An 18405-nucleotide genomic window follows, 5' to 3' on the forward strand; every position below is an offset into this window, starting at 1 on the left:
TCCTCAATCGGTCCAACTCTCTTCTCACATTCCCAAAAACATTTTTGTCCCACCAAGTCAAGTCCTTGCCACATTTTTCAACTTTAGCCAACTCATCACCACTAGACCCGAGAACTCCACCACTATTCCAAGCTGAAAAAACAACTTCCTCACACCCCCTATTCGACAACCACATCTCCTCAAAGCGGAATAATTTTTTCCTCTTAGGAAAATCCAAATCCGAGAGAACAACATAGAGAGGAATATGGTCAGATGAATCGCACCTTAAATGATAAACCTTTGATCCTGGGAATTTCAAGAACCAACTACTAGTAGCCAAGCATCTGTCAAGTCGTTCCCAAATTGAATTGCCATTTTCAAAGTGCCTACTCTAAGTGTATTTTGAGCCCCCATAACCCAAATCCATAAAACCACACTCGTCAATCACTTCCTTGAACATCTGCATTTGGGTGTATAAGCTAGTTGCTCCACCTAATTTTTCATCTAGTCGGATAATTTCATTGAAATCACCACAACACAACCATGGTCTCTCCCTTCTTGAGCTCAAAATTCTAAGTTTTTCCCACACCTCCTGTCTTCTTGCTATGTTAGGTTCACCATAGAAACCTGTAAACCGCCATTCACTTTCCATATCTTTGTTAATGACTGCATCAATATAATACTTATCCGACCTCTCAATTGACAGATTGATTGATGATCTCCAATAAAGAACCAGACCACCACTTCTGCCCACTCTTGGAACCACCCACCTATGATCAAAATTAATACTATTTTGAATAAATTCTAGCCTTGCTTCATTTGTTAGTGTCTCGGCTAAAAACATAACAGAAGGATCTTTTGCCCGTACAAGTTCTCCGAGCTCTCTTCCTATACGCGGGTTCCCAAGACTGTGACAATTCCACACTAGCCAACTCGTTGCTTTTGGCGGGGCTGATTATCAGCCTCCACCAATATGAAATTTGTGTGATCATCACAATGCGAAGTTTGGACACGTTTGGTATAAAAACCGAGCTCTTCCTCAATTCCCTCTATTTTTCTTTTCTAGCCTGAGAGTCTCTGCCTTTTACCTGTACTAACAGTAGCAAGTTCTCTAATTTTTCTTGTCCACATTGGGAGAACACGTCTATTCTCAAGTGACGAAGAAACCCTAGCCGTGGCATTAGGTGCACATGGCTTGGTAGGCAACTCATTAGAATCACTTAAAGCCTCACATGCATTTGATTTGTCGCACAATTCTTCCACCGACACAGCCTCCCCAAACCTAAGTAAAACCTCATCATCTATATATATATATAAAACCGAAGCCTTTGCTGACACCACAATTTTCCACGTCAGCACAATATTTAAAAAATAAAAAATAAAAATAAAAACATTATAACTCCTCAAAACCCTAGCAACCTTACCCCTCTCTCAAGTTAAGAAATATAATGACTATTCTATTTTCTCTCATGCTCTCTAACAATCTTGACATATATATCAATAAACTTTTGTTGATTCTTATGTAGAAAGTATAGTTTTACTCGACAAAGCCAACAGTGCAGGTACTAAGGAACAACCGAACAAGCAAGTGATGAGCAGGTAAGATGCATTTGGCTCTTTATTTTTTATTTTTTTTATTTATATATATATATATATATATAATTCGTTCTTATTATGTATTTGGCATTCATTATAAGTTGGATATGAGTATGAATATTTATCATTCTTTATAATCTTATTATTGACTGATTTACCATAACGGAGTGGTTTTATATTATAACATTCAAGTTCTACAACGCACGGTATAGATTTTAGCTTATAAAGCTTAGCTTTTGTAAGGTTAGTTTTGTTTATATATTAATTAATACATAGTACTTTGTTCACCGTTGAATACTCATATAATCAATTTCCAATTCAGTGTTCAAGAATTAAACCAAAATTCTAACTGCACTATCATAAAATATTATTATTAGTATGAATTTTATGGAGTTGTGGTGTTCAGGAATTAAATTTTAAGGCTCAGTTGCACAATATGTGTAAATTCTTCAGAATGCTACTTTAAATAGTAAATCCATGTATCTCTTACATTTGGTTATTAGTTAGAATTGTTTTCAAATGATTATACCAATAAAGGTGAATGTGTATAAATTTTGTTTAACTATCCCGTGCATCGCACGGGTTAACGACTAGTTATCATTAAAGGCCAAATCCACCTCAATGTGCTCCAATAAATCACCAACAATTACGGGATTGGCTGGAATTGCTGAGCTGGTTTCAGTTTTTGACAAGGACTTAATTCCTTCAGTTTCGATACACACTGATGTCCTCTCCTTTATGTTTGTGCACCGGTTCAGCTACCCTGTCGGACTATGGTGGCTGGCCTGAAGTTCGGACCGTGGAAGTAGCATGGTTGGCCTTCTTTTTTTCTGCATAAAAACCTGGGACGTTGATCACATTCTTTCTTGCCACAACAAATGGCGGAGCTCGGAGGTAAGGACCAAAAGCTCTTTGCTCTGGTTTCAAAGCCCCTTCGCTCTTAATCTAAGGGTCACAGTCCCTATTGTCATGAGTTAGCTGACCACACCAATAGCAGATATTTGGTAATCTTTCATACTTGAAAGATACCCATACTTCATTCCCATCGGTCAAAGAGATAAGGCAGGGATAGATCAATGGATACATGAAGTCGTATAAAATTTCTAGCATCAAATAGCTTAGTATCCGAAGGTCTGGTCACATCTCCTACAACTTCACAAATTTTACCCCCCTTTAAAGCTCATGTATTTAAGTGGAATGCCATGAATTTGAACCCAGATGGTTGTTCTATCAAATTTAATATCCTGCAAAGGAGAACTACCATCATATTTTTGTATGACTACCAGATGCTTGTCGAAACTCCAAGGGTCGCTCACAAGAATTCTGCCAACATCCTTCTCATTGTTGAATGTAAACAGAAGTTTATGGTCACTAAACCTCTTGATTTTAAATCCATTTCTAGCCCTCCATGGAGGCGTAAAGGTACGAGCTATAACCTCCATGTTAATAGCCCTCTTTGTCAAGAACTGTGTAGCAATGGAGAACTCAGTGATACTATGATCAGAAGTGAGACTACAACCTGGACCGTCTCTTTCGGATAAAGTGAGCTTTTTCCAAGAGTGAACCAGATTGTCCATAGTGTTAATCCCCTCAAACTGTCTCCCTAATCCCTTGAAAGAGAACCCTAACAACCCTAGGAAAATCCTTGCAATTCCAAGGAGACTACTAAACACCTTCTACGAAGGGACAAACAATTCTACACTGTAAGGGAGGCAGGAAAGAGAGCTACGTCCCTAGGCAGAGAGAAACTAAAAATCTTTAGAATTATTGTTTCCATCCCAATATTAAGAAGTAATGTTAATGCAACAAAAAGTTTCACAATTTTCGTTACAACTTGTTTTGCTACATAGCGAATTATGTGTGGTGAAGAAAAATTAGTGGGTTCATGGGGTTCACATTTTCACCGTTTATGACTCACTGCATGAGGCAAGTTGTAAAAAAATATATGAAATTTTGTATGACACCAACGTTACTGGTTAAGGAGACTAAATTATAGATTATAAATAAAAAATAAAAAATAAAAAATAAATGAAGACTGAATCACATCATTCAAAGTCATGTTACTACCAATAAATAAAACAATCATATGAAAATAATAATAATAATAATAATTACAAACATTGAAGGGTGAAGACATGGTCACATGTCCAACTTTTCACATAAGAAAGGGGTGTAGTGTCTGCCGATGTACGTGCCATAGTGTTAGACAAGACAACTAATTGAAAATTTAAAAGGCTTGAAGCTTGTCTTATTTTAGTTTTGGGTACTCAGCAATAGGAAGAAGGAAAACTCAGAAGAAGAAGTACGAAGAAGGAAAACTTAAGGTCCATTTGGATACAACTTATTTTATTGAAAACTGAAAACTGAAAACACTGTAGCAAAATAATTTTTAAATGTGTGAAAAATTACTGTTCACTTTGTTTTTTACTGTTCATGAACAATGAATAGTGACACAGGCACTGATCTTAAAAAAAATAAATAAATAAATAAAGGAAAAAAAGAAGAGAAATTGCACAATTGCTGAAAACGTAGATGCAGGACGTGGATCCAAACTCCACCTTAGAAGAAGAAAGTATAAAGAAAAGCTTTAGTGATTGCAATTTCAAAGTTGAGGGTGAGGAGTAGTGATAAAAAGACAAGAGTTCAAGAGAGAAAATAGCACAAATCGGCAAAGAACGATGTTTTACAAGAGAAAAGTCGTTTTTGCTTCTTCTTTTTTTTTTTTTTTTTTTTTTTTTTTTTTTTTTTAAGCTTTGGCCTGAATCATGAGACAGTCACGGTTCTTAAATCCGTTCGGTTTGACTGCAATTCACAAAGTCCTCAAAATTTTTTGTGTAGAACGGCTTTTGAAGTTAAAATAATCGTTCTAAGAGGCAGTTCTCAGTTAACGGATCAGACTATATGGTTTAGTTCGGATTTGAAAACTATAATGAATCTTTGAGTCTTAACTCTCTCTCTTTTTTTCTTTTTTATTTTTTTTTATTTTAATGATGAAAGTTTGACTCTGTTTGATGAGTCTTTGTGTTTCAGATAAGATATTTCCTATTCTAAACTTTTTTTGGAGCTCGTTTGGTAGAGGAATTTGATTAATGTTGTTTGAGTACTTTTGATGTACGTGTGGGTGAAAAAGTGTGTTGAAATGTGTGTAAAGTTGTTTAAAATGTGAAAATGTGTGTTTGAACCACACAACCAAACAGGGCCATATGTAGTGGAGAATTGAATTGGAATTATAAATTAAAGGAGTGTGTGTGGTGGTCACAACAATGGGTTCTAGTTATGAAAGGGGTGTGTCCATGTGTGCTAGAAAAAAATGGGTTAATGATAAATGAATGAATAATAATAAATAAAATTCACTAAAAAAGAATAACAATAATCCCGGAAAAGGTTAAATTAATAAATATTTTTAGAAAAAATTTAATGTGATAAATTCAATCTAAATTGCATAAATTTGATAAATTCAAGACTAAGATAGATTTGATAAATTTCAAAATATATAGATATATATTATAAAAAAAATAAAAAAATAAAAAACTTGCACAAGAATAACATAAATATGATGAATTTCAAATTACAATAAAACTAACAACTCACTATATTGTTATCTCAAGTGCTTCATGAGATACATTGAAAAAAAAAAAAAAAAAAGACCACCTACAATTTTTAAATCTTTACCCATCAAGAGATTTTAAAATATATAGTTGTTGAGAATGAATAAAAAAAGAATAAAGAAAAAAAAATTAATGAAGAAATAATATTTAAATAAGATAAAAAAAGAATAGAGAATCTATTAGTAAGTACATTTTAAAAAATATGTAAATAAAGAGTAAATAAAATAGTTCACCCTTCAAAGTTAGAGATGCTCTAACGACTCTTATATATTTGAATAAATCCAAAGGAACTGAATTTCTTTTACACGATTAATTGTACCTTTTCCAGTTTCAACAACATATGTGGAGAATCTAGCCTTTTGCCCTTGTTTGGCAAAATATTTGGCAATATGCCCCTGTTTGCAAACTATATAGGGGCGTGCCCTTGTTTCGGTACTCGATGACACTAAAATCAAGTTACTTAAAGTACTCGGTTATGTTAACGCCAAGTTTTAGGCAGGTTCCTGTGACACTAGCAGTCCAGCTTAGCTTTTGGGCAATAAAATATTCCTGCATTACTATTTGTAACTCAGCAATGGGGAAACCGAGTTACTGACGGGATTTCAAATCACTTATTATCATGTGAAGTTGAACCCGATGGATAGAAAATCGAGTTATTAATGTTACTCGGCTCTGGCATAATCGAGTTGCACTGCTAATGCTCTGACGGGATTTCAAATCACTTATTTGCATATGAAGCCAAACCCAATTAACGGGAAATCGAGTTATTATGTTTACTCGGCTTTGATATAGTCGAGTTTTTCAGCTATTTACTTCCCCCCCCCCCTTCCACAAATCAACTTCTAATTAAATTCTCCCCATCATTTTCAGATCAGCTTCTCCTCATTTTCAGAATTTTCTGTCAGAAGTTGGTGTTAGTTCTCTATCATCTCAGGTGAGAAACTCATTTTCTCTTTTGAAATACATAGAGAATTTTATTGTGTAGGTAAAAGTAGTTGTAGATATTATAAACTTTTATCAACTATAATGTACGTTTTTTGTTAGAGAAGAATTTTCATTTAATAGGTTGTATTACTTGTTCTTTGGTATTTTCTTGAATAAGTGTTATGTGAGTAGATTAGGGTTATATTAGTTGTTTGGTGCCAGAAGAAATGTACAATAATCTATAGAAATGGTGATGAGTGTTATGTGTGTACATTGAGTTATATTGGGGAAACTGCTGGTGTAAATTTCATTGACAGAAAATGAAAATCTTTAGATTTGCTAAAACTAATTTATAGTTAATCTTTAGATTTGTAAAACTTGAATGTACATACTCATCATGGTCAGACATTAACAACAACACTTTGTATTGCACATAACGTGTAGACATTAACAACAACGTCTAATGTTTATGGTCAAATGTGAGTGTTAGTATTTCATTTTTAGCATGTAATAGTACAGAAATTTATGAATGTCTTTGTCGTGTACCAGCTTATACAGCATTACATTATTTACCAACAGTTGATGCACACTGTTAACTTGATGATTTGATGTTATTGTATTTAGCGTCAATGTCTGGTTCTGGCAACCCACAACTCTATAGGCCTCACGATGTGTTCACTGTTATGGGTCGTTGTTGGGTATTGGAAGATGAGTTTAGCTATCCGATCAATTTGAATCTGTGAAATAGTGCTTACATTCACACTACCATGAAACAGGAGTGGGCTTGGTTATTTCTTGAATAGCAAATGTTTTATGATGAGTTGGTTGGTTTTAAGTTGCCTCGGTGACTCGCATCGCAAATGCCTAGAGACATGATTGACGAACTTCGTAAAGCATTGAACCGCATAAGAGAAGAAAATAATCGAATGAAGATACGTCTTAATCGATATCGAACCCAAGTCGAGATTCGAGAGTCAGTGGAGGGAGGATGGTACGAGCACGCACAATTCATGCAATCACTTCTTACTGATCCCATTTATCAATCAAATGTGGAGATGTCAGATGAAGAGTAATCGTGTCATGGTGTAATTAGACTTTGTTGGAGAACTATTTTGCTTAATTATGTTTTAAATGTATATGTGTCACTGTTATTGCATTTGTACTATGTAAACTTTATTATTGATTGTGAGGAGCATGCACGTTATTCGTAATCTAGATTATTCCCACATAACCCATAAAAGTTAAATATTCTCACACATGATGTTTTTCAATAAGCACCCACAACATAACACAGAAAACTTAAATAACTTACACGATGGTACCAATATGCATGCATTGCATATTGAACACTAACACTACTAACTTTTTTAACTTAACCTTAGACATAACACACATACCACATAGGCATTTACTTAGACAGGTAGTCCTCGTAGTTGAAGACATTGTTATGTTCCGCCGGAGTGAGTTGCTTGTTTGTTGCGACGGTCAACTCTTCCGCCAGTTGTAGTATGTGATACCTAGACCTACGGAGTATCATTAGATTGTTTTTTTTTTTTTTTTGGTCATAGCACGCTCATATTGGTACAAGTTTTGCTATGGCAGTGTGAGCGAGCTATAGTCAACAAGAGGCGCTCCGAGTCGCATGAGATCATTGTGCAAAGCGTTGGACTCATTCACGCGAAAGTCCCACTCCCGCCGCAGTCCGGCATAGTATTCCCTCTTGTCGAAATCTCTCACCCTCTTATAGTTATCTGGAAAACGAGGTAGCATCCAATTGCGCATTGACATTGGAAGATGTGACTTCAGATCAGCATGTGTAGATGTTTTGCAAGGGTAGATGTAATTGTAAATGGGACTTCAGTAGGTGTAGATGTTTTGCTAGGGTAGATGTAAATGGGACTTTATATAGGAGTTTTGCAAGGGCAAGTATTCATGTGGATGTGACCATATGTAAGGGTAAGTATTCACGTGAATAAAGATGATATGACTCGACAGTGTATTGTTCAGTGAGGTGTTGAGAAGCACATGCAAAACTGCGAACATGACTTGGCTGTACAGTGGCCTCTGTTGGTGCATGTGGTTCACTGAGGTAGCTATTTGATATGGCTATAGCTTATACTACAGCAGCGGGCTAGTGATTTGTACTGCAAAGGAGGTTGCGTATTTATTCACATGAAAACTATTCAGCATTCTTGTGCTTCATCTGACGTGACTTAACAAGACAGTGCCGAGCTGTGTTAAATGTATCATAAACTTTTCAATGAGCATCCTTGAAAACGGTGCATTGCAAAAAGATGCATATCTGTGTATTAACATGCGTGTAGGTGATATGACTGGATAGGGTTCAACAGGGCGAAACTGTTGAGCAGCACATGCAGCACTACAAATATCAGTGTAGCAATGGTGGACAGCTTACCCCTAAAATTGATGCATAAATTTTGAAGGGATGCTTTGTGTTTTCACGTGAGTGTGGATGGGTACTTGTGGTTAGGGTTCAATAGTACTGAGGTTGCGTATTTATTCACGTGAAGACTATTTAGCATTCCTGTGCTTCATCTGACATGACTTAACGAGACAGTGCCGAGCTGTGTTAAATGTATCATAAACTCTTTAGGGATGCTCTGCATCCTTGAAAATGGTGCATTGCAAAAGGATGCATATCTGTGTATTGACGTGCGTGTAAGTGATATGACTGGACAGGGTTCACGTGAAGACTATTCAGCACTCCTATGCTTCATCTGACATGACTTGACGAAACAGTGCTAAGCTGTGTTAAATTTATCATACACTTTTCAGGGATGCTCTACATCCTTGAAAACGGTGCATTGCAAAAGGATGCATATCTGTGCTATCCACCATAGCTACACTCACTGCTCCCTATGGCGGTATTTGGCAAGTGGGATTAAAGAAAGCTGATAACAACATTTGGTTTTGTAATGGTTGGCAGAATTTCGTTGAATACCATTCTATCTGTTATGGTTATTTTTTAGTCTTCAGATATGAAGGAAATTCAATCTTCCATGTTCTTATATTTGATAAGACTGCACTAAGATTCAATATCCAACCAGCAAGAACTGTAAATTGGAAGATCATCAGGTAGAAATAATAGACTTAGATGAAGATGAGACAAACATATCCCTTAGATGATTTGCCCACAAAACATGAAGTCAGAGACTAGTTTGTATTATGAAAAAATTTTCTTGTACATACAGAGGAAGAGAGAGTGAGTGGTTAGTCTAGTTTGGATGCGTCTGTATGTAATGTATCTATATAAAGTATTATACTAGCAGAACTACGATATACAGATATGGGTATATAATACAGCGACTCATGGTATCATATATATGAATTATTTGTATTGTTGAATTATAGCTGTGGTTGGTATGTGTGATTTGGATGAGTCTGTATGTATTGAATCTATTAAGTTTTCCTACAAGTAATGTGCAATAAATCCAAGTTGGGTGATGAGTGTTATGTGGGTAACATTTCAAATTACACAGACAGAATATTGGAAACATCAACATATGTAAGGTTTTTCCTACATTACAAAGCAAAGGACGTTGTCAAAAACAGAAAAAAAGAATTATACATAGCAACAAAGAACAACAGGGAAAGAATGAGCAAGTGATTTCATATACACTTAGCCAATTCGTTGAAAACATTGCAACATACTGACATAGCAATGTAATACATTACCAGTTTCATGTCATGCATGGTGGAAGGGAGTATTATCTTGAACAAATGTGAGTGTCTACACCTCGACAGTGATGGTCCCAGTTGGGGCCCACTCTACTCTGGCATTTGGTGTGTGTGGTTTGGTTGAGTCTATATGTATTGAATCTATGAAAATTTTGTATTAAATTTTCATATATAGCAACAAAGAACAGCAGGGAAAAAATGAGAAATTGATTTCATATAAACTTAGACAAAACTAATGAACAGTTAATCTTTAGATTTGCAAAAGTTGAATGTACATAATCATCATTTGTCAGACATTAACAACAAAATTTTGTATTGCACAGAATGTGTAGACATTAGCAACAATGTCTAATGTTCGTAGTTAGAAATTTTTGGAAATCATCATTGCTTGAATCTGAGAAGTTTGAAATATCTCTTCATCATCTAACACAGTAATTTCATTAATAGACTTCATGACTCGCTCTTGCGCCTTCTCCTTTAGATGCTTCCTAGCTTTTTCAATTGCGTGAAAAGGGTCTAGTCACCTTTGCATTTTATTGTTCTCTTGTTCAAGACGAGCAAGTATGTTGGCAAGTTTATCTCTAGGTAACTCGGCTGAGCGTGCCTTAGGAACTCATAACCTGTGCCATCGACAATACACCTCCAACTTGCACCTCTTCTCGTATAGGGTTGACCAAAGTGGTTCTGCTATGGTGAACTTTGTTGCGGTGGTATCTATACTTAGTTTTATAGGTTTGCCAACCATGATGTGCCCAACGCTTCCAAGACTCTCATACGTGTATATTGGAATATTAACGAAATCTCTCTTCTTTTCAACCCATTTCCCTCCATAGTGGCCTGTGTATATCTGTAGTTGTTGATCTGCTGGAACTTGTGATGATCCACATGTTGAAGTAGATCCAAACTTGTTTCGCATTTTACGATTTGGCATTGAAGCGTTGCAACTCATAGCTTAGTCAATCTACGAAGTTAGCGGGGTAGAGAGAAGATCATTATTGTGGTACATTTATAACCTCATTTCATGGTCCAAGCATTGCAATTCAAAGTTATTAAGGCTTGTCATGTCAATACAGGCTGGAAAAACACTATATGAACAGGGTCATAAATGTTCCCAATGTCATGTGTCTAGCTTCATGTGAGGACCACACCAATTTAAATATGAAATTGTTGTCTAATTTTCCTCCATCTGTTTAAATTTAACCAGGATTAGTTGTAATTATGCTCACTGTCATAAAGAAGTTAGGTGAAAGTTAGTTGTGCTCCTTTTTCTTTTTTTTCTTTTTTTTTCTTTTTTTCTTTTTTTCCCACACCCACGTATTTTTCAGGTTCACCTCCTCTTCTACAATAATCAAAACCCAAAATCATTCCTCGCCTACTCAGCTAACGATGCATGTTCCCAGTTACCACATCAATTCAGGCACCTTAACATACAACTCTCTTCTTCAATGAATGCTATGGAATTTCAAAAGAATCCCTCAGTATTAATGATGCATGTCTTTGGGAATTTATGTATCTTATATAGGAAGAGGTTCTCCATCTATTCTGATTTTACTTTTCTTTACAAGTTTAATGGTCTTGGTTTATACTTTGCAAACTGAATTCCAACCATTCCTCAAGTTTGATTACTCCTTTCTTTCATCTACCTATACTTTTGATCCTTTTTGTCAAAAAAATTTATTGTTTTCCTATGATTGACGTTGCATGTTTATTTTTCATTTCATAACAAGTTGCAAGGAAACTCACACTTTTAATGGTGATGGTTTATGCTTCCTAAGGGTTGATTACTTCTTTCTTTCATCTGCCTATACTTTCGTTCATTTTTGTGAAAAAATTATACTGTTTACTTATATATTTTTTCTTTTTGTTTTCCTATCACTGATGTTGCATGTTTATTTTCTGTTTCATAGGAAGTTGCAAGGAAACTGAGAATTTTACTGGTCCTGGTTTATGCTATGCAAAACGAATTCCAACCATTCCTAAGTTTTGTTTATTCCTTTCTTTCATCTGCCTATGTTTTCCTTCCTTTTTGTGAAGAATTTTTATTCTTTAATTATATAATTTTTTTCCTTTCCTATGATTTATGTTGCATGTTTATTTTCTGTTTTAGAACAAGTTGCAAGGAAACTAGGGAATTGTTTGGATTGAATTTGAGAGTTCTGATAATGCATTAATATTTCCATGATATATTTCAAAAAACTTGTTTATATTGCACACATAGGGCTGTCTCCCCATACTTTGCGAATCGAATTTCGAAACACATTTGGTTCTACTTCTTCTTCTTCCCTTGATTGTGTAATAGTATATTTTGTTTTAGCATAAAAATTTGTCGGTAACTTATATGATAAAGGGTCTGTAAACAACTTATTGTCTTGACAAAGGTCATCTATGTTTTTACAATTTATGTCCTTATTTGGTGTGCTTTTTTCCCCCATGGGAGATTGTCATAAAATTGGGATATTTTGTTGCCAACAAACTGAGGCTTTTTAACTACTTATTTCCTTACCAAAGGTCAGCTCTTTTTTATTGTTTATGTTGTTATTATTATTGGTCAATTATTCGGTAGTCACAATTTCAAAACACCCTATTATCCCGTCAATCTATTTGCAAGTCATTAAAAAATATGAGAAGTAGTTAGCTGTGATTTTCCATAGTATCTGCTTATTTTGTTAACAAATGTCAGTTTTTTTTCCCTTGTTTATGTTGTGATTACAAAAGTATGGTTAGTATTTAACCCTGATAATGGAGTACAATAATAGGTTATTCTCTTGAAAAAGGTTAGCTACTTTTTTACTGATAGTGTTGTTATTACACCTGCTAAATTATATGACTTCTTGTTAATATGCTTTTCTTTAGAGCTTTGAACATTTTTGTTTTTATGGTATTCACAAACTACCAGAACTTTGTATTTTCCCAGCAAATAAATTTTCAAGTAATTAACAAATATGGTGAGTGGTTAGCGATAATGTTGTGTTAGTGGTTCAATAATTATGGAATACTAGTCGCTAACTTGTGCGATGCACGGGAATGCTATTGACAAATAGATTTAATATTTCTTTTATTCTATAAAGAGTAATCATTCTGTAGCAAATTACATTCTATTGAAAATTAAAATTAAAAAGAAGAAAAGAGGTATAACATCATTTTGAGTTGTAAATCTATAGTTTAATATCATTTTAAACTTTTTTTTAATGGTATAATGTGTTTGGGTCTAAAAGAGTATGTGTAAAACCAACGGTGAAAAGTTCTTAAGAGTGGAGTTTCTCTGGATTGAATGTGTTTAAGGTTAATATTTATGCACTTTTGTTTCAATGGCCAATTAGAGAGGGGTTACGGTCAACAAAGTTTACCAAAATGAAATTTTACACCAGTTGACGTTTGTATCACATTTTTTAACACCAAAAAAAAAAAATTATATATATATATATATATATTGAAAGAAAAAGTTGAACAATTATTATATATGATCCTTTAATTGAAGAGCCATTCTAGATTTAACTTGCTTCTAAAGCACAATCAAATCATTTCCCAATTTTCAATTTCATTATCAGTTGTCTCAATTTCATACTGCTACCACGCCAAACACATTTTTGATGCATACTTAGATGCATAACATCCCATAAAAAACTCATGCCCAATTGACATTTGGCCACAAAAGCAAACAACCCTAAAAAAATCTGCAACTACTTCACACGATTGGCTTTAGTATTCTTGGAACCAAATACTTACTAATCATCAGATCTTGAATAGCAAATTGTTGCGCACCCCGAATACTTTTATCCATCTGATAACAATTTCCACAATTACTACAATAGGCCATTGAAAGAAAAAAAAAATTTATATAGCAATAGTAACTTCAAAAGCTAACATAGTGATGTTTGAGGGAACATTTTAATAACCAAAATGCAAATCAAACTAAACTCTCTAGATAAATCACTACTATAATAGTGCATGTCCTCCCATTACTTCTTGCAAGCCAATAGTAGCAGCAAGAGTTACCACGGTTATTTCCTTGATTTCAACAAATCCCTAAATTGCCAGCAAACCTATATGAAGACAATAGGATAAGCGATTAGTAGAAGACAATAGGATGAGAGATTAGTTGAAAATTACCGAGAAATATGTTCTGCTATCGAGCCATACCTCTAAATTGAAAAAGTTGCATCCATGGTCGTACCCTTGCACCATCCTCAAGTTTTCAAGAAATTAAAACTTACTGACAACTATGTGGAATCGGAAGATGGAGGGAGACTGGACTGACAATAGTGAAGAGGCCTCCCTCAGATCTCTCTCCAACTCTCTCTGCATCATATTCGATTTCTCTCTCTGTGACTCACGGATGCTCCCTAATCTCTATCAATATATGTTCATTTATCTCTTTCTCTGGCAGTTTTTTTTTTTAATATATATCTTGTGCCAACGTTTAGTAGACTTTTTTTTTCTTTTTTCTTTTTTAAATAGTTTAGTAGATAGTGAAACTCAAACGTTTGTCGATTATATCTCTTTCTCTAGCAGATATATGTTCATTTATCTGTAATTATTTCTCAAAAAAAATGTTCATTTATCTATTTATCTGGCAGTTTTTTTTTTTAATATATATCCTGTGCCAAATGTTTAGCAGACTTAAAAAAAAAAGAAAAAGAAAAAAGAAAAACGTTTAGCAGACAGTGAAACTCAAACATTTGTCGATTATATCTCTTTCTCTAGCAGATATATGTTCGTTTATATATCATGTAAAGTTTCTTTTTAATATATATCCTCTGCCAAACGTTTAGCAAACTTTATCAAAAAAGAAAAAGAAAAAATGTTTAGCAGACAAAAGATTAAAAACAAAAGGAACGGAAGAAAACAAAAGGTTTCACAAAGGTTTTGATTAAAAAGGCTTTGGATTTGTGCTTTATGGTGGAATTAAATGTGTAAGAAGTGGGCTTTATGATAGAGATAGGGCTAGGAATTATAGATTTATTAGTATTTTAAAATTGATAAAAACTATTTTAAAATTGTAGGATAAATTCAGAAAATATGATGAAAATGACATGGCTGCTAATTTGACTCGACGTGAGCGTAGCAATATTAATTGCTACGCTTCAACTTTTAGTATTATATAGAAGTATATTATTTGAGATAGTTATGGATGAAGCACGAGCTAGATGGTCAAAAAGGCATTTCATTTTAAATTTAAAAAAAAAAAAAGAAAAAAAAAAAAGAGCTATTCGAACTTACTATAGAAATGTATTGTAGAAGTGAAATGGATCCTGGCAACCTATTTGATGTTCCTATTTCGTATGGTCCTGGTACCTTTGCCCTTCAACGTAAAACCATCAATGGAAATCTATTTGAGGTACCTAGAGAAGTTTGGTTCTGGTATCTGTACCTTTGAATGTCATGATAAAAATTGTGCTACTAAGAGATTGAAATCGGGGAAAACAGTGGGAATTATCAACAAACAATTAGTGAAGGCTCCTATTATTGGATATGATTTTCATCTCGGTAATGTGGAAAATACGCTAGTGTTGTCTCAATTGAATGTGACAAAGAAGTTATAGATGACAGCTTATTTGATGTTCCTGTGGATGCGACGGTAGAAGAGGTGGCATCTGATTTTATTCCAAATAGTGTGATGGCAATACCTCTTTGACTCTGTTTTTGTCTATCTTTCCGTTTCTTATTTGTTTCAATCACATACTTAAAGTAAGTAAGAATCTAAGTAGAGCTTCAATTATTTGGGTACCTTACAATAGAATCTTATTTTTTTAAAAGAATCTAAGAATCTTATTCTCCGATTATTTGGAAAAACAATTATTTGTCCCATGAAAGAAAAAGATTTTGATTTTCGTCTTTCCATGAACCAAAACTTTTTCTGTTTAACTCTGTCTATTTTTATATCAAATTGCTCAAGAAGAGTTAATATTAGTATATTTTCTAAAACCTTTACCATAAAAGAGTTTCTAGAAAATTTTTCATTATAGATAATTTATTTCAAAACTTGATTTAATTTAAAAAACAAAACAAAAAACTACAAGAAAACACTCTATGACCGGATCTAAATGAAATTTATGGAGGCATTGCAGGCTGGAGCAAATGTATGCATGATTGGCCAATTTGGTGTTGGATTTTAAGGGAATTAGGTTGCTTGAAGTGGTAATTTACGCTACTTTTTTCCTAATGTAATTTGCACAACTCTTATTTAGAGGGTATTATGTAAACAAGTATTTCCATGTAATTTACGGTCTTTTTTTAAACAAGCTTCTTTTGTAAACAAGTATTTCCATGTAAACAGACTTCTTTTGTAAAATAAATTATATTTATCATTTGTGTAATTCTATGTGAAATTCAATTTACATTTTCTCTTTTATCAAGCATTACTTTACTGCTCTATGGGGATGTTACGTACATTTTCTCAGTTATAAGGGTAATTAATATCTTTGAAATTTAATCTCTTTTTAACTTTTGTTATGGATGTGTAGTAACTGGCTAACCATTATTGATTCCTTCACCGTGAAATAATTATATTTGAAATTTCAACTCTTTTACACTTTTGTTATGGATGTGTAGTAAGTGGGATTTTTTTAAACATGTAGATTTTCTTATTTTGATAAACTTTTAAATAAGGAAGGGTCACACAAATTCCCCACCTTAATCTTTTAAATTTCCCTACAATTTAGCCTTTTATTTTCTTGGACAATCAGATATTTAGTGCCTAAATATAAGGATATGGATGGAGAAGTGGAAACACAAAATAAATGGATAATCAGTGACAGGAAATAGGAAACATAGGTATTAATTATTAAAATAAATCTATATAACGTTCATCCAAAAGTATAAACGTGTATGAGTATAGCAAATTTAATCTAATTTTAACTATAAACTAGCCTTTGAGCACTTATTTTGGGTAAGGGTTAATTTAGAGCATTTATTGTAATTTGGGATTACTACATTTTCCAATCACAAAAATATAACCTAGGGGTGTGATGAGTATTATGTGTGGTGAAATAATTGTCCATGACAACACCATACTTTTTTTAAAATTTTCTGTTGGAAAATGTAGTAATCCCAAATTATAATCAATGATTTAAATTAATCCTTACCCACAAAATAGAACAGCCTCTGCGTACGCGCGTGCTCAGAGACTAGTATCTGTTTAATCTACTTTTATGATCTCTTTTTATTTTTTTGGTATAGCCATTGTAGAACTAATCGATAATGCATCTGATAAGGTAGGTTCCTTTCTGTTATCATTTCAATGACTGTAGTTTTGAGAGCAAATATGCATATGTTATCAGTGAGGTTACCTTGTCCACATTCCAGTTGAAGGAAAAAAAAAATGATCATTCAACATAAAAGTCATCACACATTGTCTACTGGGGATATATTATCATAAAATTAAAACCATGTTTGTGGACCTTGAAGAGTACATCTAATAATATACAAATACTTGAGAATCACATTAAAAAACTTTCATATAATCTACCCCAGCTACAAAAACTACTCTCCCCCTTACGCTACAATCCTTACTTCCCCTGTTTGTTATGTATTGCCAAAGGCAATCATCAAGAGTCAGAGGGTGGAGGAGGTGGAAAAGCACTCCTATACTTGACAAAATCCGCTCTCAACATAGCAACCTCAGCAATAAGCCCATCTAAAAGCTGTCCATGAGCTGCTTGAGTCATTATAAATGTCTCCATCATCGCACGAAGAGACAGAGGAGGAGGAACAGTGGGCTCTGCAATTGCACTGTCAGCATGTACCCCATCGTCACCATCGTCAGCAATAGCAATTGTAGGATCAACAAGTTTCTCCTCAGCATGAACAACTCCAGCAGTGGACTGTACTCGTGGTCTTTTTGATGAACCAACACCTGGTCCAACATTCTTCTTTTGTGTACTCTACTGTTTGAGAAAGGTGGCTCCTATAAGGGTAATGATGTGGATCAACTCTAGGGAAGGAAAGTTTTCTAACCCTACATAGTCTAGAACCCTATAGATGAAAATTGGGAAGAATAAACCATGCTTCTTACACTTGCTCCTATGCGCCTCAACAAGCGTTTGATAGAATAGGGAAGGAAAAAAAATGGAGGCATCAGTGACGAGGGCGTACAAAAAGAAACACCTCGCTATAGGAATAGTGTGGACATGGGAGATGGGGAAGATGTTGTGACAAGCTATCCTAAAGAAGATATAATGAAGCTCGGTTAACTCACTTGAGTTAATTCTTCGGTCAGATCCCCATGTCACTGATCTCCCACAAAGATAAGTCATAACATCAGATATAGGAGGATGCTTTGAGTATGGATAAGTAGGTCTAATGACACGAGGTACATTAAGAGCATTGGCTACATCATTCTTAGTTATGACAAAACTTTGGCCTCGAATCCAAGTACCCAAGTTATCATAAGAACGAATTTGGAAATTGGAATAGAACTCTCTAATCAGGGCAGCTGGAAGGGGTTGTAAATCTTTACATAGAGACAACCAATTCCTAGATTGTAGATTCCAATGGATAGAAAGAGATAATTCATCTAGATTGATTTGTCGTTCTGGCCAAATATTCCTATGCTGGATTACGTTATGAAACCTTTGCTTGTTTGTAACCATTTGAAACA

The sequence above is a fragment of the Quercus lobata genome, chromosome 6 (genome assembly GCF_001633185.2).
Source record: "Quercus lobata isolate SW786 chromosome 6, ValleyOak3.0 Primary Assembly, whole genome shotgun sequence".
Taxonomy (NCBI): domain Eukaryota; kingdom Viridiplantae; phylum Streptophyta; class Magnoliopsida; order Fagales; family Fagaceae; genus Quercus; species Quercus lobata.